The 23,785-nt window shown below is 42.4% G+C and overlaps 1 protein-coding gene and 1 pseudogene across 8 annotated transcripts in view; one reads left to right on the top strand and one right to left on the bottom strand.

The window, feature by feature from the left end:
* The window catches only part of atosb (atos homolog b), a 188,401-nt gene that overhangs the window by 116,342 nt on the left and 48,274 nt on the right, over window positions 1-23,785 (top strand). For 7 of the 8 annotated variants that reach the window (XM_070868444.1, XM_070868443.1, XM_070868441.1 and 4 more), the window contains one exon: window positions 4,098-4,333. The gene's annotated coding sequence lies outside the window, so the exon portion shown is untranslated. Of the gene's footprint in view, window positions 1-4,097; window positions 4,352-23,785 lie in introns of all 8 variants that reach the window. The other variant, XM_070868463.1, reaches the window with a different exon arrangement.
* On the bottom strand, window positions 21,830-22,283 carry LOC139231402 (Golgi-associated plant pathogenesis-related protein 1-like; annotated as a pseudogene).

Genomic DNA, 23,785 nt, shown 5'->3' with positions numbered 1-23,785 from the left:
TGGATATCCTCTAAGCCCTTTGAGATGCTTCTCTAAATTTATTGAAATCCAATAACCATTGATCTCTCTCTAAAGTCTCCCAAGACCAGTAGTCATTATAACATAAGAACATAAGAAATAGGAACAGGAGTCGGCCATACGGCCCCTCGAGCCTGCTCCGCCATTTAATACGATCATGGCTGATCCGATCATGGACTCAGGTTCACTTCCCTGCCTGTTGCCCATAACCCCTTATTCCCTTATCGATAAGAGGCTCTTCCCATACCTCGGGAGACTCTTATCAACAAGGGCAGACATTGACGACGAGATTCAATACCGCCTTCAGTGCGCTAGTGCAGCCTTTGGCCGCCTGAGGAAAAGTGTGTTTGAAGATCAGGCCCTCAAATCTGCCACCAAGCTCATGGTCTACAGGACTGTAGTGATTCCCGCCCTCCTGTATGGCTCAGAGACATGGAGCATATAGAGTAGACACCTCAAATTGCTGGAGAAATACCACCAACGACGTTTCCACAAATCCCCTGGGAGGACAGATGCACCAACATCAGTGTTCTCGATCAGCATCGAAGCACTGACCACACTCGACCAGCTCTGTTGGGCGGGCCACATTGTTCGTATGCCCGACACTAGACTCCCAAAGCAAGCACTTTACTCGGAATTCCTACACGGCAAGCGAGCCCCAGGTTGCCAGAGGAAATGTTTCAAGGACACACTCGAAGCCTCCTTGATAAAGTGCAACATTCCCACTGACACCTGGGAGTCCCTGGCCAAAGACCGCCCTAAGTGGATGAAGAGCATTCGGGAGAATGCTGCGCAACTCTAATCTTGTCGCCGAGAGCATGCAGAAAACAAGCGGAAGGAGCGGCGACAAACCAGACTCCCCACCCACCCTTTCCTCCAACGACTGACTGTCCCACCTGCGACAAAGACTGTAATTCCCGTATTGGACAGTTCAGTCACCTGAGAACTCACTTTTGAAGTGGAAGCAAATCTTCCTCGATTTCGAGGGACTGCCTATGATGATGACCAATAGGAAAGGCTGTTCATCCATCCAGAATGACATGAAAATCCCTTCTATTGCAGCATCTGATTGGTTCTTGAATGATTCTTGCCACCAGTTTAAGAGTCCATTCTAAGTACTAATCACTCACTGTGGGAAGAAGAGCTTGCTGATATCAGACCTAAATTGGCCTTTTACTAGTTTGAAACCGTGGCCCCTTGTTCTATTCTCGTGATTTAAAGTAATTGTCTAGATTTACCTTTTCCTAACTGTTTACTATCTTGTGCATTTCATCTTTCAGATGCCTCCTTTTGAAGGCTGAAAGCCGAACTTTCTCCAGTCTTTCCTCATAATTCAGATGTCGAACATCAAGAGATTAGCCTCAGGATTGGCTGTTCTCCAAAGCTTGATGGTCTCCCTTAGGAACAGGAGTAGACCATTCAGCCCCTGGAGCTTGTTCCGACATTCAATTAGATCATGGCTGATCTGTACCTCAACTCCATTTACCTGCCTTTATTCCATAGCCTTTGATACCTTTACCTAACCAAAACTATCTTGAAAATTTCAATTGACCCAACATCCACAACCTTTTGGGGAGCAAGATCCAGATTTCCACTACCTTTTGTGTAGAAAATGTGCTTCCTGATTGCACTTCCAAATGGCCTAGCTCTAATTTAAAATGATGCCCTCTTGTTCTTAATTTCCCCTCCAGAGAAAATAGTTTCTTTATATCTATGTATTGAATCCCTTTATCATTTGGAACACCCCTCAACTTCATAAACTCAAGGGAATACAAACTAAGTTTATGTCACCTGCCCTCATAATTTAATGGTTTAAGCCCTAGTATCGTTCTGGTGAATATGTGCTACACCCCTTCTAAGGCCAATATATCTTTCCTGAGGTTCGATGACCAAAACTGAACTCCATGCTCGAGATGGGGTTTGACCAAGGCTCTGTCAAACTGAAGCATTACTTCTTCACATTTGAATTCCAACCTTGTGATCGGAGCCAACATATCATTATCCTTTTTGATTACTTTTTGTACCTGTGCACTAACTTTTATTGATTGTGTATATGGCCACCTAAATAAATCCCATTGCTCATCCACAGCTTCTAGTTTGTCACCATTAAGAAAATATTCCAATTTGTCTTACTCAGATCCAAAATGGATGACCTCACACTTCCCCATATTGAACTTTCCTATAATAACATAAGCTGCTTTGTTCGCATCAACTTCAAGATCTGTAATGTGATTCCTAAGGCTCCTGACAGTTGCAGGTACCTTTCCCAGATCACTTCAGTGAGGGAACACCAGGTACCAAAGTAAAGCTTTACAAATCTAAAATGTAGCTGCAAAGGTACTTTTTAAAAAAAAATGCAGCAATTACGTTTGAAAATCAAGTGCATTTTGGTGCGCAAGGTTTTACAAACTTGCATTAATAGTCTCTCATTGTAATTGCTATTGAAATATACCAGCACTGATTGACCAGGTTATTACCTACAAAATGCATCCACGGGAAGAGAAGGTGTAAGAAATTAAATCCAAGTTGAGGCCTTTAATCATCTGAAGTATTTTGATTGGCTGGACTGTAACTAATCTGTTATAATATGCAGTTGTATATTTTTTTAAAACTACATTCAGCATTATGAAGACTTTTCATTTTTATTTACGCATCTATTGAGACAGTAACTTTTCCAATAATGTAACGGTACAGAAAAATGACTATGCATCAGTTTACATTGATAAGTTCTTTAAACAGAGCAAATGTGTTGGGAAATGGAATGGTTAATTTTATACTTTGCACAACAAAATTGGATTGTTATCCTGTTGTGTAATGTTACAGTACAACATTTTCATTTTCACTGGGGGAAATGAATTTTCCTGTGTTCTAATTTTTTTCAACTTTTTACACATAGTAGCAGCATCGAGCATTCCAAGGTCAAGTGTTGCATGTTTTATGAGCATATAATTTAGTCTTGCTCGCCACTGCACTGGGAGAGTGCTGCAATGTAGGATGCTGTCCTTCAGATAAGACAATTGCCAGAGGTCCTGTTTGTCTGTTTTGGTGGATGTTGAAGTTCCCATTGTACTATATGAACTAGTACATGGAGTTCTCTCACTCTCCTTGCTTAACCCACTAAAACAGATTCATTTGTTGTAGTTGTTTGTGCGATTGTGCTATGCACAAAATGGCTATGTCATTTCCCCTATTTCAGTAATTTAATTCCAAAGTAATTAATTGTATGAGAATTTTTTTTGACACATCAGAATAATATGATCTGCATTCAATTAATGCAAGTCTTCAATTTTTTTCTCAAAAATACTCAAAAAGCCTTCACCCAAACTGGTATAACCTGTCCATTTAAAATACAAATCATCCTGATGGCTTCTAAGGGTGTCTGACCATCTAGTGCCAAATTATGAATAGCTTTGCACTGCGTATATGTGCCAGTTAGAAGCTAAGTTGAGACTACCCAATCATATTTTATTTAAAGGCTTTGTAGTTGCCAAGTTAGGAGACTGTCCTCTCGTCAGTCTTGGCTGGCTTGAATCTGTTTCAGAGGTGAAAAGTATAATTTAATTCACCGCACCGCTTGGGCCTTTAGGGAATATGACCTTTTGAAATATAGCTATTATGTCGTATTCTGAAGTTGAATTAAGATTTTCTGCTACTATGGCTGAATTCAGCAGTGATTACTGCTTCTCTACAGAAAATCAGTAGCTCATATTTCTGCTAATTGTGGCAATTGAATCCAGCACACATGTTTTGGTGGCTGGGGGAGGGGGGGCGGGGTTACAGTCTCAAATTACACTTTACTTTGAATTTGACATCACAGCAACTTTCACTGCTGAAGCAATTATTTGCTGTAGATTGGAAATATTGCTTAGAAAGTCAAAGTTCATTGTGTTGAACCTTAAACAACTGTTTTGATCTTTTTATTTCAAAAATTCTGCCATATTATGTTTTCTTATGTTGCATGTTTTTTTCCCCCTTTTAAATGTCAATACACTTTCACATTCTGAAATTCAAATTCTGTCAATCTTGCACATTAAACTGTAAATATAATAAGACTGTAATAAAATTGATTTATTTTCCAGTACTGCAGGGTCCTGGGACTAAAGTGGGGGAAAAAAGTCACGCCTATTTAAGCAAATTACATGCTCCAGTGATGGTGGAAGTTACTCTGCAACCAGTTCGTATCTGTGGTTGTGAGGATGGAAGATTTACCAAAATAGCTGACGCAAACACTAAATCCATTTGGAATCTCTTGTACCAAGAAAGGCGTGTGGCACAGCTTATCCCCAGACGAGAAGATCATCAGAATAGTGGAATCGTAAGTTTAACCAACCAAGTAAGCTATTTGCTGTTCAGATAGAGCAGTGATACAGTATATGGCCCAACATAAATCTATTTATCAGAATACACTATAGAAATGACTGGCATTGTTATGGACAAAATCAACTGGGTGATTGGCAGCATTTCCTACTTCTAAATTTAAACATTTGCACTGAAGGCATGCCTTTGTATCATGTGATGTAAAGTGTGTATAAAATCCATTTGAAGTTCAAAAGGTGTGTGATAGTCTATAGTTATGTCTGGTCATGCAATATAATTACTTTAGTGTTGTGTAGTGTTATGCCCATAGAAAAATGGATCTGTACAGAAGTGGCCAATTTTGTGGCTCATGTATATGAATAACATTTCTTTTGAAATGATCTGGCTAATTAGTGGCATTTTGACAAGTGAAATTGTTTTCACTGATTGATGAATTGGTGACGAGAGCAGAGATTTGGCATTAGCACAAGAAGAATAAAGGAGGAAATTGGAAGGATTTTTTCACATGGAACATCATTAGGACATGGAACACTTCACCAAAAAAAGGTTGTTGAGGCATATATTGAAAAAGAAAAATAGGTAAATATTTGAAAAGTAAGAATATACAAGAACAAAAAGGACGAGCAGGGAAATAGAGATAATAAAATGGGTAGCTCCTATTAAAGAGCTTGAATTGGCTAAATGGCCACCTATATTGTAAGTTCTGTGAATTAATGGGGAAAATGTCAAATTCAAACGACTTGTTAAATTTTAATTTTTAAAACATGTTTGTTAAAATAGGGATGAATCCATTAATGGGAGTGATGAAAAGAGCTTTATTGAAATCATTATGCAATTCCATTGATTCTGTTGACCATTTTATTTTGTTTTTTAACCTTTTTTATATTAGCACTAATATTGATGAGGACCCAAAATCCCATTATGGTGCTATGCTTGGCCCTGAGCTGAGCTTCAAATCCCATATGCTGTCTAGCGCAGGACTGCTTTAGTTCCATTTCCACAACATCATACAGAGAGTTGTTGATGCCAGTTCACTGGATATATTCAAGAGGGAGTTAGATATGGCTCTTATGGTTAAGGGGATCAAGGGCTATGGAGAGAAAGCAGGAAAGGGGTACTGAAGGAATGATCAGCCATGATCTTATTGAATTGCTCAAAGGGCCGAATGGCCAACTCCTACATCTATTTTTCTATGTTTCTATCATTCGGCTCCACCATTGCCTACCCCCCATTGAAGCCCCTACAATGCCTTCAAACTTTACTTCCCCAATGCCCTCTTTGACAGTTTACTACGCTCCACCGTACACAAGCTCCAAATTATTCTTACTGACCTCCACCGGCTTTATGTCCTGCATGGCGCTGAAGTCGAGGTCTTCATTTACAAATTCTTCCTCGCCGCCGTCCCCCCAAGTTTTTCGCCCTTACACTGTTGGGTGAAGAGTGTTTGTGAATCACGATGCTTGCTTGATGGTTGATGACAGTAGGGGACAGGTTCGATGGACCAGCTGGTCATTTCCTGTCTATCATTTTTGTACGTTTGTATGTACTGTCACAACCTGCTTCATACCGTTGCAATTTACTCTGGCCCAAACCTTTGTAATCCTCCAACTCTAGCCTCCTGTCAATTTTCCCGCTTCCCTTTTCTCCACGTTCATACTTACGGCTGAGCCTTCAGCTGCTTCAGCCCTACTCTTCAGAATCCTTCCCTGAATCCCTCCACCTTCCTAATTCTCTCCCAACCATTAAGTACGCTCAAAACCTCTCTTTGACCATGTTTTCAATCATTTATCCCAAAGCTGCTTTGTATCTTTTTCTCCCAATGTGAAGTGTCTTGGGGCATTTACATCAGCATAATTTATTTTAAATGCTTCAAGGGCTTCAGCCCACTGGTATAAGATCTAGTACTGCAGTTAAGATGCAATGGTGAGGAATTTAACTTTGTTTCATTTTAATTTCCTTTATACTTTTGTTGTTGTCTACAATTAGACAGGCACCCTTAAAAGGCACTTAATCATAATCTTTGCCATGGAGCTCCAGAAATAGAAGTTATTAGTTAGTCTGCTGAAAACAAATTCCAGTTCCAATTTAAATCTAAATGTGGCAGTTTTCTTTTTATTGCAAACCCTTTTGCAATATGCTCGTACTGTTCCATGTAGAGAATATAAAATCAGGCCAATCTGAGTTGGTGAGAGGCCAAGATAGACTAAACTTGTTTTCAACTTCACTTGGCTCTCAAATTACAAGTTACTGGATAGTCCTGCCTATAAAATGATGACATTCCGTCAATTTTCTCTGCTGTTCCTTTTTCGTATTTGGGCAGCATTCTTGCTCTGTTTTTGCTTGATCGTATTAATCAATCATCAAAGCCTTCCGTCTCCGTTTATTTTTTTGAATCATTTCCTACTTTTATAAAGGACTGTAGCAGTGTTCTGAACCCTTTAACCCTTGATGATGAAAAATACAAATGAGTATTTTTGCTTTTTAACAGATGGAACTTCTTGGACTTTTGGTTACAAATGGTCAGAACCACTCATCTTTGCAATTAGGCATATGTTCTGTTTCTAGTAAATAACTCTATTAAGAAGGATTCAACTGCACTTTAGCTCAGTAAATAGCAGCATTACTACAATTACAATCAAACTCTACCCATGGTGCTCTTCCTAAATTCTGATTGCATGATGTGGTGCATTTTTGGCATTCTATTGCTATTTTGGGCCTCCTGCACCTCTAATCCCTCTTAACCTGTGAGCAAATTCCTACGCTCCACCCAGAATTCTCTTACTCCTTCACTTTTTCTTTGTAGATTTTGTATTGTTTTTTTTTCTTTAACCCATTTTTATTGTCTCATTAACTGCTTCACAAATTAGCTGAATAAATATCTACAAATGTGAAAATCTGAATGGGATCAGAGATTATAGAACAAATTGAGTGAATATTGATAGTATATATGCTGCTAAACTGTGATGATGTGTCAAAAGCAGCAGACAACAAGGCTTGAATAGTAGATGAATGAATATTCTGAGTTTCACTTAATTACCTTTGGAGACTAGGGACTATTTAAGAAAAGCCTCTGTCTTGAATACCAATCACCCTATCATTTTTCCCCTTTTTTGCCTGAGCGAGCAAGCAAATGGACTACTCCTGGTTCTATGCTAATTATGTGATGTATTGTAACTGGCTGTGAGTTTTCTCTTCTCCTTTTCTGTTGGAGGGCCCTCGTTATTGATACAGGACTGAGATGAGGAACTCACATTAATTGTCTTGTTTGTTTCTTTTAGTCTTATTAGAAATTGACTAGCAGTTACCTGGGATGACACTGACAAATTGACCAGCAATGGTATAGAATTTCACTGATTTATGGTTGAAGCAATAACTTAATTTCTAATTGAAAGGTATTTAAACTCGAAACAGGCCGAGTCATGTTTCACCTCTTGATAATGTGGATGCTGAGGAAGAAATGTGATACAATGTGTGCAACAGAGTGGCTTTTACCAGAAAAATGAACATTATTGGGTTTTTTTAAAAACAGTTTCTTATGCTTACATTGTTCTTTCTAACATTTATGAATGGTTTGTGAGATCTCTAGTTGAGGAAGATGTTTGCTTGTTTTTTATATGTAAATCTGCCTATCCCTTGGAGACTGCAATGAAATGATAATGCCAAACAGCTGGACAGTTATTCATTTTAGTTTGTTAAAAATTGCTGTTAGGTTATTATGTGACATTTATGTTTTCTTTTCTTAATGTGGTTGAGAGGAGAAGCATGAGATTTATGGGAAGGAACTAGTACCCAGAAACGGAATTGTATCTGGCACCAAGATGGCAATTAGCAAATATCTTTCTTATGTGAGTCAGCACATTACAACATAGAAGATCTATTTATGAAATGTCATCATCGACTAGGGACAGATGTAGCAGAGGGCATAATTTAAATTGTGTTCTAAAAAGCAACGTTCCTTTTTTGCTGCAAATCGCATTTTGAAAACTACTATTTTGTGCAACACTTTTATAATTTAAATAATTTTGATTCTCAGGAGTATCATATCCTTAATTAATCAGTGGAAATTATGACTGAAGTATAAAAAAAGTTGAAAATAAAGGCTCTTGTGCAAACTGCACATGGAGTAATAGTGTTGCAAAGCGATAGCATCATCCAAGGGACAGAAGATGTTTTCTATATTACCTAGCTTTGTTGTTGTACTTCCTAATGTTATCTGAAGTTCAGCATTACAGCTGTTCAATACAGAAGCAAACATCATGCATGTTCCTCAGATGAACATTTATTAATGTGTGGCATGACCACACCGCTATTGTGAGTCTGGAAACCCAGAAGAACTTTTAATTCCAAAATTCCTAAATCTTTTACATAATGACACATGCTGGAGTGTATTTCACAGTTCTAATGCATCTTTGGATCAAGATGCAAAATCAGTTAAGCATTGCTCCTGGAGATTATGTTGTCATTGACCATTATCTATGAATGGGAAAATCTGAGTGGGAGGGGGATCTGTTACTGCTCTAGTGGTATCCTATATGTGTACTACATTACTTAAGATTGCTGTTATTTATGTCCAATTTAGTACCTTTTTTTTGTTCCAAATTTACCTTTTTTCGGATAAATTCGGTAGAACAAAAAAAAAGACACTTTAAAGGGCCAGACTTTCCACATTGAAAAATAGCTCAGTTTTTAGCACTATTTGCGAATAATGGCTGATTTTTTTAAATGCTGAAATAGTGCCAAAAAAATAAGGCCTAAGTTTCACCAAAATTTTTTTAAATTTTGGCATAGCCTTAAAATACCACCGTGTTTAAGGACAGAGCTAATTTTTTTCGCCTTAAAAATAATGCCCATTCTGCATATGCCCAATACAGCATATACTTGAGGCTTTAAAGTTAAAATGCAGGTGGGGAGATTACTCTGACCGAAAAATTCCTTATTCTCTGCTTTGATGGTGGCAAATGTGTATATATAGGCATCTTTTAGTGAAACTTGTTCTGTAAAATAAACATGGCCTGACCACAGAGTTTTGAGTTCAACTCTATCTTGTTTCATTCTCTCTCTCTCTTTCCATTCTCTCGCTCTCTCGTTTCATTCTCTCTCTCTCTCTCTCTCTCTCTCTCTCGTAACCACGGCCCCTAAACCCCTTTAACAGTTCTGCCTCAGTTGGAAATGAGACTGAAATGTCCATGTAGTTTCATGTCCTTGGGCTGCTGCACTTTATTTCCCCGCTGCCGGTGGTGATGTTCCCTCCTGGGTCGGGATGGCGCGTTGACTCCTTGAGCTGCTGATCTTTATTTCCCCGCTGCTGGTGGTAGTGTTGCCTCCCAGGTCGGGTACTGAGGCCAGTTACGGCCAGTGTGCCTACTTTGAGGAGGAGAGCTGGGAAAATGCTGCAGTGCAGTGTGGCTGACCGTGCAGGCTGAAGAATAAAACAAAATTAGCGAAAGTTGACATTTTTGAAATTGCTGCTTCGTAGTCAAAGTAGTCCTTTAACTTTTAAAAGCTCAAATGTTCAGCGCATTTTTAAGTCATTTTTATATAAAATATAGGTTTTGTTCCCTCCCAAAGCTTGAACTTATAGCTCCATTTTCAAAGATAGCCCCGTTAATGCTGATTTCAATCAGACTCGACTACGTAAGGCAAGCTTTTTAAAAGTGGTATTTAGCACTGTCCTTAAAAATGTCCTTATTGGGGAAACTCGCAAAAACGGCGTTATCGTTGGGTTTGACACCGAGTGATGTCACCCAAACGGTTCTCAAAAAGAGTGTCCTTTTTTTTTAAGGACGGCGTTACACCATTGGCGAAACTAGCAAAATGGCTCTAAATTTATTTAGGCCAAAAAAAACTTTTAGCTCCAAAAAATGGAGCTAAATCAATCCTTACAGTGGTGAATTTCTAGTCCTAAGTTTACATAAGAACATTACACATTAGAACTTCGGATGAACGCCTCGACCCGAGAATTTTTAACGAATTTACCTGGTGGTCCCGGAGGCGCCTGCGATTCCGGTTGGGAGGCCTTCTCTTCCAGCGCTTCGCAACGTACTCCCGTCCTCCAGGTTTGGATGCAGAAGGTGCAGTCACGACCAATCAGGTATAGGGTTCTCATTAATAGCAATAAGAACTCTGTATCTACGAGTTCTTATTGCTATTGATGAGAAAAAAAAACAAGCACACTAAACACAACATAAAAAATAAAAAACACACCTCACATAATTAAAATTAATTGAAATTAAAGTTAATTAAATGTTTTAGAAAAAATAGATATTTTGGGGATTTTTGTTTAAAGTGTTTTAATCGCGTTTAAAATAAACTTACCTTTTGTGGACAGGGTTTTTAACATAAAACTGTGTTTTTAATTTTTATTTTTGTGTTTTAAAACTCTTACGCTGGTAAAAATAGACTCTGCTCCTGCTTTTACCAGGCACAGCGTTTTAATGACATTTGCTGGGCAAGCAAGGGACTGAGTGTAACGTAGCCAAGTTTGCTGACGATAAAAAGATGGGAGGAAAAGCAATGTGTGAGGAGGACACACAAAAATCTGCAAAAGGACAGAGACAGGCTAAGTAAGTGGGCAAAAATTTGGCAGATGGAGCATAATATTGGAAAGTGTTACGCCATGCACTCTGGCAGAAAAAAATCAAAGAGCAAGTTATCATTTGAATGGCGAAAGATTGCAAAGTGCTGCAGTGCAGCGGGACCTGGGGGTCCTGATGCATGAAAAACAAAAAGGTTAGTATGCAGGTACTGCAAGTGATCAGGAAGGCCAATGGAATCTTGGCCTTTATTGCAAAAGGGGTGGAGTATAAAAGCAGGGAAGTCTTGCGACAGCTATACAGGGTATTGGTGAGGCCACACCTGGAATAATGCGTGCAGTTTTGGTTTCCATATTTACGAAAGGATGTACTTGCTTTGGAGGCAGTTCAGAGAAGGTTCACTAGGTTGATTCGGGGGTGAGGGGGTTGACTTATAAGAAAAGATTGAGTAGGTTTGGCCTCTACTCATTGGAATTCAGAAGAATGAGAGGTGATCTTATCGAAACGTAAAAGATTATGAGGGGGCTTGACAAGGTGGATGCAGAGAGGATGTTTCCACTGATAGGGGAGACTAGAACTAGAGGACATAATCTTAGAATAAGGGGCCGCCCATTTAAAACTGAGATGAGGAGGAATTTCTTCTCAGAGGGTTGTAAATCTGTGGAATTCGCTGCCTCAGAGAACTGTGGAAGCTGGGTCATTGAATAAATTTAAGACAGAGATAGACAGTTTCTTAACCGATAAGGGAATAAGGTGTTCTGGCGAGCGGGCAGGAAAGTGAACCTGGGTCCATGATCGGATCAGCCATGATCATATTAAATGGCGGAGCAGGCTTGAGGGGCTGTATGGCCTACTCCTGCTCCTATTTCTTATGTTCTTATGTACGCGAGAGTTGGGCAAATAGCCCAATCTCACCCGCGTGAATGTCCTGGTTGCAGGGATGCGTTGGATCTGTCAAGCCAAAACTTGACAGATCGGAAATGTCGGTTTTCGGTGCATGCGCATTGCGTGCTGAAAACCGGTTTTTGCGGGGCCTCGCGGGTCCGTACATATTCCGTACGGACCCGGCATGCCCGGAATTTTAGCCCCAATTATATTTCCTATCCTTGCTTCCTGCCACGCAAAATTTGTCCCCTTTTTTTCCTGAAGTGCTTGGGAACAGTTCCATAGGTTCTTGGTGCCCTCCCATATATAACTGAAGTGCCTATTCAGCATTAAATCTTAGATGGTGTCAACATACTATTTGACCATGGAATGCATCGTTAAGCCTTTCTTATCTAACATTCACAGTCGGGATCGCCAGAGGAACATTCTACAGTTACACCATCCTATGTGGTCGTCTTCCTTCCTCTATTCTCATTGTGTTGAAATGAAGATTCATCACCCGATCTCCTCCTCCTCCTACTCATCTTTATTTCCTTTAGTCTTCCTTTTCCCCGACAATCTGCAAGCCTTTAAAACCCAAACGTGCCATCATCTAGCCACTATTTATTGATTGAGTTTACCTTGTCTTGTGTCTCGATCTTTTCAGACTTTTGGTGTCCTATACTATGGGATAGCTCGGTGTCTCATCTATAGAAAAGAAAACAGCAGTAGGAACCGTAGCTTTTTCCCCAACCCAGGGACTCCGACCTTCTGTTAGAACTGCTTTTATTGAGATCCCGAGCCCAGACTGAGAATGGAATTTACAATCTTCCTACGATGTGTTGGATGTCTGCCTTGCTTTTAAAAGTGTTTATCTTTCGAGGCTTTATGTTGTGGAAATTCTGTTGAATTCAGTATTGCATTCGTCACTAGTTTTTGGCTTTGAAAATGTTCTTTAGTTACATTCATTAATTTCTATCCAATGTTGCATTTTCTTGGATGATAGCAACCATCAGGTAGCTAAGGCTTTATTGTGCCTGTAATAGTGTCAAGGAATGTTCTCTGATGCTTCTTCAATATTGTCCAGCCAGTTACTAAGGGCCTCAAAGCAGTTAGTGACAGCCATCTATCTGAACAAAGTAGTTGCTGAAGTGGAACAAGGCTCGCATTTAAAGTGATCAAGCTTTTGAGAGATCATGAGAATTTTCATTTTAGCCGTGGGCGGAAAACTGGTAGTTGCAGATCGGCCTCCTGTTATACATCCCGTCACTATCCCCTGGCTGCTGTATAATTTGCACCTACACTTTGTCTCAGAACGTGGCATCATCCCTCCCACCATGGATCAAGGCCAACACCAAATTACTCCATTGCACTTGAAATACACGATTGACCAACTTCTTGTTTCATGTCTCAGTAAGATAATAGGACTAAAGGCAGATAAATCCCCTGGACCTGATGGCTTGCATCCTAGGGTCTTAAGAGAAGTAGCGGCAGGGATTGTGGATGCATTGGTTGTAATTTACCAAAATTCCCTGGATTCTGGGGAGGTTCCAGCAGATTGGAAAACGCAGATGTAACGCCTCTATTTATTTAAAAAAGGAGGCAGACAAAAAGCAGGAAACTATAAACCAGTTAGCCAAACATCTGTGGTTGGGAAAATGTTGGAGTCCATTCTTAAAGAAGCTGTAGCAGGACATTTGGAAAAGCAAAATTTGGTCAGGCAGAGTCAGCATGGATTTATGAAGGGGAAGTCATGTTTGACAGATTTGCTGGAATTCTTGAGGATGTAATGAACAGGGTGGATAAAGGGAAACCAGTGGATGTGGTGTATATGGACTTCCAGAAGGCATTTAATAAGGTGCCACATAAAAGATTACTGCACAAGATAAAAGTTCACTGGGTTGGGGGTATTATATTAGCATGGATAGAGGATTAGCTAACTAACAGAAAACAGAGTTGGGATAAATGGTTCATTCTCTGTTTGGCAACCAGTAACTAATGGGGTGCCGCAGGGATCAGTGGTGGGACCCCAACTATTTACAATCAATATTAACGACTTGGAGGAAGGGACTGAGTGTAACGTAGCCAAGTTTGCTGATGATACAAAGATGGGAGGAAAAGCAATGTGTGAGGAGGACACAAAAAATCTGCAAAAGGACATTGACAGGCTAACTGGGCAAAAATTTGGCAGATGGAGTATAATGTTGGAAAGTGTAAGGTTTGGCAGAAACCAAGTTATTATTTAAATGGAGAAAGATTGACAAGTGCTGCAGCACAGCGGGACCTGGGGGTACTTGTGCATGAAACACAAAAGGATAGTATGCAGGTACAGCAAGTGATAAAGGACAATGGAATCTTGGCCTTTATTGCAAAGGGGATGGAGTATAAAAGCAGGGAAGTCTTGCTACAGTTATACAGGGTATTGGTGAGGCCACACCTGGAATAATGCGTGCAATTTTGGTTTCCATTTTTACGAAATGATACACTTGCTTTGGAGGCAGTTCAGAGAAGATTCACTAGGTTGATTCCGGAGATGAGGGGGTTGACTTATGAGGAAAGGTTGAGTAGGTTGGAACTCTACTCATTGGAATTCAGAAGAATGAGAGGTGATCTTATCGAAATGTATAAGATTATGAGGGGGCTTGACAAGATGGATGCTGAGAGGATGTTTCCACCGATGAGGGAGACTAGAACTAGAGGGCATGATCTTGGAATAAGGGGCTGTCCATTTAAAACAGAGATGAGGAGAAATTTCTTCTGAGGGTTGTAAATGTGTGGAATTCGTTGCCTCAGAGTGCTGTGGAAGCTGAGACATTGAATAAGTTTAAGACAGAAATAGACAGTTTCTTAATCGATAAGGTGTTATGGGGAGCGGGCAGGGAAGTGGAGCCGAGTCCATGATCAGATCAGCCATGATCTTACTGAATGGCGGAGCAGGCTCAAGGGGCCGTATGGCCTATTCCTGTTCCTATTTCTTATGTTCTTATGTATGTCTGATGGTCTAAGATAATGGAAAGAGAGCAACTAAAGTGGGAAAGGCTTACCAAACAAATTTATGCTTCTTTGATCTTCCATTATTTGCAAGAGATATTTTTGCAAGTATCGTTCTTCAGTGGTTTTTGACTTGTCTGCAGCCTTTGACATGGTTGACTACTCCAGCCTTCTCCAACGCCTCTCCACCGTCGTCCAGCTGGGTGGGACCGCACTCGCCTGGATCCATTCTTACCTATCTAATCGTAGCCAGAGAATCACCTGCAACAGCTTCTCTTCCCGCTCCTGCATCGTTATCTTTGGTGTCCCCCAAGGATCTATCTATGGTCCCCTCCTATTTCACATCTACATGCTGCCCCTTGGCGACATCATCTGAAAACACAGCCTCAGTTTCCACATGTACGCTGATGACACCCAGCTGTACCTCCCCACCACCCCTCCACAGGCTCCAAATTGTCAAACTGCTTGTCTGACATCCAGTTCTGGGTGAGCAGACATTTCCTCCAAATAAATATTGGGAAGACCGAAACCATTGTTTTCAGACCCGGCCACAAACTCAATTCCCTAGCCACTGATTCCATTCCTCTCCCCAACTTCTGTCTGAGGATAAACCACACTGTTCGCAACCTTGCTGTCATATATGACCCTGAAATGAGCTTTCGAACACACATCCGCCTATTTCCACCTCCATAACATAGCCCGTCTCCGCCCTTGCCTCAGCTCATCCACTGCTGAAACCCTCATCCATGCCTTTGTTACCTCTAGACTTGACGATTCCAATGCACCCCTGGTGGCCTCCCACGTTCTACCGTACGTAAACTTGAGGTGATCCAAAACTTGGCTGCCCGTGTCCTAACTCGCACCAAATCCTGTGCACCCATCACCCCTGTGCTCGCTGACCTACATTGGCTCCTGGTTAAGCAATGCCTTAAATTCAAAATTCTTATTCTTGTTTTCAAATCCCTCCATAGCCTTGCCCCTCCCTATCTCAGTAATCTCCTTCAGCCCCACATCCCCCCTGAGATATCTCGCTCCTATAATTCTGCCCTCTTGAGCATCCCTGATTTATAATCGCTCAACCATTGGTGGCCGTGCCTTCTGTTGCCTCGGCCCTAAGCTCTGGAATTCCCTGCCTAAACTTCTCCACCTCTCTACCTTTCTTTCCTCTTTTTAAGACGCTCCTTAAAACCTATCTCTTTGACCAAGCTTTTAGTCACTTGCCCTAAATTCTCCTTATGTGGCTCGGTGTCAAATGTTGTGTCTCATAACACTCCTGTGAAGCACATTGGGATGTTTTACTACTTTAAAGGCGCTATATAAGTACAAGTTGTTGTTGTTGTGGTTAGTGCAGATTTTGTCCCCTTCGGGGCACAACGGACATGATCTTTGCAGCGCGACAGCTGCAGGAAAAATGCAGGGAGCAGCGCCAGCCCTTATACATGGCCTTTGACACTGTCAATCGCGAGGGTCCATGGAGCGTCGTCCTCCGTTTCGGATGCCCCCAAAAGTTTGTCAACATCCTTCGCCTGCTCCACGACGACAGGCAGGCCGTGATCCATTACAGACCCAATCCACGTCCAGACCGGGGTCAAACAGGGCTGCGTCATCGCTCCAACCTTCTTCTCAATCTTCCTCGCTGCCATGCTCCACCTCACAGTCAACAAGCTCCCCGCTGGAGTGGAACTAAACTACAGAACAAGTGGCAAGCAGTTTAACCTACGCCGCCTCCAGGCCAGCTCCAAGATCACCCCAACCTCTCTTGTTGAGCTACAGTTACGCTAAACATCCATAAGACAAAGATCCTCCACCAGCCTGTCCTCGCCGCATAGCACTGCCCCCCAGTCAACAAGATTCACGGCGCGGCCCTCGACAACATGGACCATTTCCCATACCTCGGGAGCCTCTTGTCAACAAAAGCAGACATTGATGCGGAGATTCAACACCGCCTCCAGTGTGCCTTCGGCCACCTGAGGAAAAGAGTGTTTGAAGACCAGGCCCTCAAATCTGCCACCAAGCTCATGGTCTACAGGGCTGTAGTAATACCTGCCCTCCTGTATGGCTCAGAGGCATGTACAGAAGACATCTCAAGTCGCTGAAGATATGTCTCCACAAGATCCTGCAAATCTCCTGGGACGACAAGCACACCAACATCAGTGTCCTTGTCCAGGCTAACATCCCCAGCATTGAAGCACTGACCACATTCGATCAGCTTTGCTGGGCAGGCCACATAGTTTTCATGCCAGACTCCCAAAGCAAGTGCTCTACACGGAGCTCCTTCATGGCAAACGAGCCAAAGGTGGGCAGCGGAAACGTTACAAGGATATACCCTCAAAGCCTCCCTGATGAAGTGCGACATCCCCACTGACACCTGGGAGTCCCTGGCCAAAGACCGCCCTAAGTAGAGAGAGTGCATCTGGGAGGGCGCTGAGCACCTCGAGTCTCAACGCCGAGAGCATGCAGAAATCAAGCACAGGCAGCGGCAAGAACGTGTGGCAAACCAATCCCACCACCCCTTCCCTCAATGACTATCTGTGATAGAGTCTATGGCTCTCGTATTGGACTGTTCAGTCATCAAAGAACTCACTTCAGGAGTGGAAGCAAGTCTTCCTCGATTCCGAGGGACTGCCTATGATGATGATGAAGTCCGGAGACCACAACAATCTGGCTTTGGTGCCAAACAGTCAACTATAGATGGCCTTTCAATTCTACATCTTTCTGCTGAGTCGCTCCATAAATTCTCTCATGTTTTGCTTAATTGCACCTTAGCCAGAATTTGATTCAACAGACCATGAGGCCAAATTAGGAGGTACAGTGAATTGTGAAGAAAGAACAGAAAATTGCAAAAGGGCATGGACAGATTAAACAAGTGGGTGGAATGCTGGCAGATGTGACTTAACGGAACAAAACATGGATAAAAATGGCAGATTGGAATATAATCTAAATTGGGAAGCATATAGGGGTTGAAGAGGGGACCAAAAGTTTAAATGTCTGGAGCTGAAAGCAGTTCAGATAACAGCCAGAAGGCTGATCTCTGCGTCCAGAGGAAAGACTGGAGAAACCTGGATTTTTCAGCATTGAACTGTGGAAGTCGCTGCCACCTGGAGTGGTTGAACCAGATAGTATTGAAATCTTTAAGGGGAGGCTTGATATATACATGAGGGAGATGGGAATAGAGAGATATGGGGCAGGAAGAGATAATTAGCGTAAGAGGGGACTCGTTTGGAGTATAGACAAATTGGGCCAAATGGCCTGCTTTGTACTGTAAATTCTGTGTCATTCTCTGACTGCTGGTGCCCGTGTAGAAGTTTAAGACAGCAAATAATTTGGAAAAGGTAAATCTGAAAAATTATTTCAAACTAAATTGTGAGGACAGGACAAGGAGACGTGAATTCAAATATTTACAGGTAAAGATTGAACAGATATCTGGAAATTCTTCTTCATGCATGGAATAGACTTCGAATAGTAGAGGAATTATTTAAACAGTTAGATGCCTCAATGGGGATGAGGAGGAACAAACTGTCAGGTCTTTCCGCATGGATGAACTAAAATGGACCAAATAGCTGCCTTCATTCAATAAATCTTGTAATGCAATGGAAATGTGGCATACTGCAGGAGATAAGTTCTGTTGTCATTGGCATGGTCATAATATATTAATGATTTTAGAGGAAAGACTGGTAACAAGGCTATCCAAGATGTCACATTGGGAGGGGTCATAAACAGGGAGCAAGTGGGCCAGATACAGAGGGACATAGAGGTTGCTGGATTGAATCAAAATTTGGATATGCAGAAAAATGCATTACCAACATAATGCATGAGGTTAGGGGAGGGATTTACACACACAGTACAAAATAAATGGGAACTGTCTGCAGGAGAGGGATGTGAGGCATTAGTAGAAAACAGCCTAAAAACTGTCAACAGTTGTGGCAATGGTGAAAAAGCTAAATAGGTTCTTAGAATGTATAACAACATCAACTTGTATTTAAATTGTGCCTTTTATATAGAAAAACATCCCAAGGCACTTCACAGAAGGGTAATTGGATAAAAATGGTTACTGAGCCAAAGAAAAAGGTATTGGGAGGGGTAACCAAAGGATAGAGTACAAGTGCTAGAAAAGGATGGTTAGCTTGTACAAAACTCTGATCTGACATTGAGTGTTGTGTACAGTTCTGGGAACCATACCACATTGTAGGACAATGGGACCTTGATTTCCGCTTATCCAAAGCTCTGCTGCACATATCCTGTCTCACTCATTCATCACTTCCAATCCTTTAACTTTAAAATTCTCATCCTTATGTTCAAATCCCTCCATGACCTCACCCCTCCCCACCTCTCTAACCTCCTCCAACCCTACTACGCACACCCACTCTCTGTTCCTCTGACTCCACCCTCTTGTGCTGCCCATTCACCCATCATTAGCAGTCATACTTTCAGTCACCTATGCCCCATGCTGTGTCATTCCTTCCCTAAACCTTTCTACCGTGCCAACTCCCTCTTTTTCTTTTAAGACCCTACTAAAACCACACCTCCTTTGTAATGCATTATTCTGCGTTAAGGCACTTTTTAAAAAAAAAAAGCACGGTGCTGCTGCTGTATCCACCTTCCTTGCGTCAACTTCCTCCTGGCCCTAAAACTGATGGTTCATGTGACGAGGTTTTCTCCACAATCCACTTTCCCCACAATTGTTCTCACTCAATAAAGACTTTTTGTTCAGAATTACATTTTGATTTTTTTTACCACTGAAGAGGCTTCTTGTTCCCTAACTGGACGTTTTTTTTTGGAACCATTCTGATCTGACTACTCTGCCGAGATTAATTAACAATTCAATCTAATTGAATGACTGAACAGGCTCAAGGGGTGAAATGATCTATTCCTGTTCCAATGTAAGCAGATTATTTTATTCCAGCTGTGGTAAATGCATCAGATAACACAAGTACAACATGATCAGTCTAAAATGGGATTAAAGATTAACAGAACCTTGCACTCTTGGGATGAGGTGAATAGCAAAAAAAAAAGCAGATAATTCTTTGGAAATAAATTCCCGCAAAAAGCTTAATAAACACCTGATTAGTACCAAATTGATGGTTATGACGTCATCGATTGATCCACATAACTAAACGTGCTATGGAACGTAAGTTTCTTTGGAACATAAAAGTTCCTTTGCTGCTAGGACCATTGACATGTTATTTATGGAATGCAATGGTTAAGATTGGGTCAAGTGACTGAAATATTAGATTGGATTTTTGGAGTTTTGCTCAATTTTAATTTTAATTGGTACACTGATTGTATTTGTTTTTGAAATATTGAATAGTAATGTTACAAAAAATTCTAAAAATGCTGCAGTATCATAATCCCGCCACGGCTGCTGCAATGGGCTTCCACCCCTCAAAGGAAGTGGAGTGCAATCTCACGAACTCCACTTCCTTTAGGGGAGGATGCTGGGGCGAGTTGTGCAGTGCTACACAGATACTCCACATGGCGCTTCAACGCCCCCTCGCCTTTGCTTAAAGGGGAGGACTGGGCCGCTGCGTACTCTGCAAGGCCTCTGATGGCCTCCAGGGCAGTGTGGTACCGGGCCTCCAGCCCAGTACCCAAAACAGAGTGCCGGGCTGCACGATGGCGGCCCGCACCATGTGAGGGAGTCATTGTGGGAGCCGACCGGAGAGTCGGCGAAAGTTTAAAGATGGCGGCGCGGGGTGTTGGCGACTTCTGCTTTAACTTCTGCCCCATGAGCATATGGCGACCAGCTTCGCAACCCGTGAAGCTGGCGTTGACACCCGCTCACGCCAGTCTCGGAACACGGGCAATATCCCCCATGGGGCGGAAAGGGGTCAGCGCGCTGCTGAGGTGTTGCCGCTCATTGCGATGACATCACCACCGGTTCCGTGACGGCCCAGGGTGCAACTTGCAGGGTGTGGTGCTGCTGTGGCAGCGCCTCCACAAATTCCTGGGCAATTTCCACGAAACCAGTGCCCCCCCCCCCCCCCCCCCCACTCCTGGCCGAAAAGTGTCTTGGTAACGGGCCTCTGAAAAAGGGACAGTTTTGTCCCTATAGTGTTAATTATGAAGATAAGCAGTACCATGTCTACTTTTTAAAATCAAAGAAATGTACAGTACTGGAGCAAAAGCAATTAAAATTTGCAAACCAGCATTACAAAGAAACACTACTTGCACACTGTACTTAAAATATGACCGGAGTATAATCTAAGTAGACAGCAATGGTTACGCCCTAAGATCAGGTCTCATCATCATCAACATGATAGGCGGTCCCTTGAACAAGAATGACCTGCTTCCACGAGAGTTCACAGATCCTTCAATGAAGGATCCGATATTCCAGTCCTAACTCCAGTTGAGGGGGTGGAAGATGCCTGTGCGTGAATTTTTTTAACGTGTGGTGACTGTTGCACATCAGCCACCACACGGGCTTGACAGAGCTCGGCCTTTATCCAATGGCAAGGATTAACCAGGACAACTGGAGACCAGCTCTGCTGCACAGACCTAGTGCGCGCACACATCACATTAATACATAGGGTTAGAGTGAATACGTGAGTAATGGCCCCTCGAGAGAAATATGCAGAGGGCAATTGGTGTCTATGTAACCATACAATAACTAAAAATCAACCCGGTGAGAGAAGAATAAATGACTTGCGGAACAAGAAAGGGAACAAAATTAATTATTGAAAAAAGTAACCTGCAAGTTATGACCGTGTGGTAACTTGGACAGATTGCAGATGGATATTGTTGTGCTCAGTGAAACACGGCATTCCATGCAAGGCCCTAAACACGGCAGTAAGTTATTATTACACAGAGCATCTATAGCAGAGTGGCTAGTCTTGTGGACGAAGTACTTATGGAGCAGCATGGAGCGTCATACATCAGACTGATGTTTATTTAGTGTCCATATTCATGTGGTTGGTTGGTTTGGTACTTTCTGAACAAAGGCACAACAGAGGCATCAGCAGCAAGTCCTTTTGAGCACTTTTTGAAGAAGTGTAACATTAATACATTTCAGAGCCGGATCACTGGAGGACAAATCCTACGGGTGAATGTTCAAACCCTTCATTTTTCACTATTAGTGACATTCACAGTCTATGTCACATTTTACAAATTTACTTCTTTGGAGGCAGAACATTTTTCTTCAAAATATCCCCGGTTCATGATGTTGCCAGCTGGAAAATACCTAGCCACTACGAACGTGTAGCCGAGGTCTTCTCAACCCCCAACTTCTTGCTGTTTTTCCATATCATTGCTGTAAAGTGACTTGTACCAGAGGAAAATCCGGGACAGTTAAAATTGTAATTCTTTATCTCGCTGTACCACCTTTCAGCTACCTCCTTACCTGGTTGATCGTATGATGCCCAGGCGAGGTCCTCTCCACACTGCTTCCGGCTGGATTCCGGGCTGTGTTTGAGGACCCAGGTACTGGCGAGAGCCTCCGCATACTGCTGTGCTTCTTTGCAAAGTTGCTGCATAGTTTCAACCCTGACTCGCCATGTTTCTTCCTATAATCGTTGAGTTTTTAAAACTTCACGGGGAAAACTCCTTCGAAGCTGATTTCCCCATGGTCGGTACTTGCTGGAGATCTTTGAAGTAAAGAATTGATGATAATAGTTATTGAACCAAGCTTACTGGGCGGGACTGAGCTCAGCCCAGTCTATTGGCATGATGAAAGGCCATTTCTACAGCAGTATTTAAAATGAATGAGACCTGATCAAAACTTAAATAGATTAATTAAATATAGTCAGGCAAGCACTTAAATATAGGTATCTGTCTAATCGTAGCCAGAGAATTACCTGCAACAGCTTCTCTTCCTGCCCCCGCATCATTACCTCTGGCATCTATTTCTCATCTACATGTTGCCCCTTGGCGACATCATCTGAAAACACAGCGTCTGTTTCCACATGGACACTGATGACACCCGGCTCTACCACACTACCACTTCTCTCGACCCCTCCATTATTTCTAAATTGTCAGACTACTTGTCCGACATCCAGTTCTGGATGAGGAGAAATTTTCTCCAATTGAATATTGGAAAGGCTGAAGCCATTGTTTTCAGTCTCCACCACAAACACCGTTCCCTAGCCACTGACTCCATCCCTCTCCCAAATTTCTGTCTGAGATTGAACCACACTGTTCGCAACCTTGGTGTTTTATTTGACCCTGAACTGAGCTTTCGACTACATATCTGCAGCATAACTCAGACCGCCTATTTACACCTCCATAACATCGCCTGTCTCCGCCCTTTCCTCAGCTCATCTGCTGCTGCTGAAGCCCTCATTCAAGCCTTTCTTACCTCTAGACTTGACTATTCCGATGCAATCTTGATTGGCCTCCCACATTCTATCCCACGTAAACTGGAGGTGATCCAAAACCTGGCTGCCCGTGTCCTAACTCGCATCAAGTCCCACTCACCCATCACCCTTGCACTAGCTTACGCTTAACATCCGTAAGACAAAGGTCCTCCACCAGCCTGTCCCCGCCACATAGTACTGCCCTCCAATCATCAAGATTCATGGCGCGGCCCTCGACAACGTGGACCATTTCCCATATCTCGGAAGCCTCTTGTCAACAAAGGCAGACACTGATGCGGAGATCCAATATCGCCTCCAGTACACCAGTGCAGCCTTCGGCCGTCTGAGGAAAAGTGTTTGAAGACCTGGCCCTCAAATCTACCACCAAGCTCATGGTCTACAGGGCTGTAATAGCCGCCCTCCTGTATGGATCTGAGGCATGGACGATGTATAGAAGGCACTTCAAGTCGCTGGAGATATATCATCAACAATGTCTCCGTAAGATCCTGCAGATCCCCTGGGAGGACAGGCGCACCAACGTCTGTGTCCTCGTCCAGGCTAACATCCCCAGTATTGAAGCACTGACTACACTCGATCAGCTTCGCTGGGCAGGCCACGTCGTTTGCATGCCAGATACAAGACTCCCTAAGCAAATGCTTTATGCGGAGCTCCATCATGGTAAATGAGCCAAAGGTCGGCAGCGGAAGCGTTACAAGGACACCCTTAAAGCCTCCCTGGTAAAGTGCGACATCACCACTGACACCTGGGAGACCC

This window comes from Pristiophorus japonicus, chromosome 2 (assembly GCF_044704955.1).
Source record: "Pristiophorus japonicus isolate sPriJap1 chromosome 2, sPriJap1.hap1, whole genome shotgun sequence".
In the NCBI taxonomy this organism is placed as follows: Eukaryota; Metazoa; Chordata; class Chondrichthyes; family Pristiophoridae; genus Pristiophorus; species Pristiophorus japonicus.
This window is presented reverse-complemented; position numbering and strand designations above follow the sequence as displayed.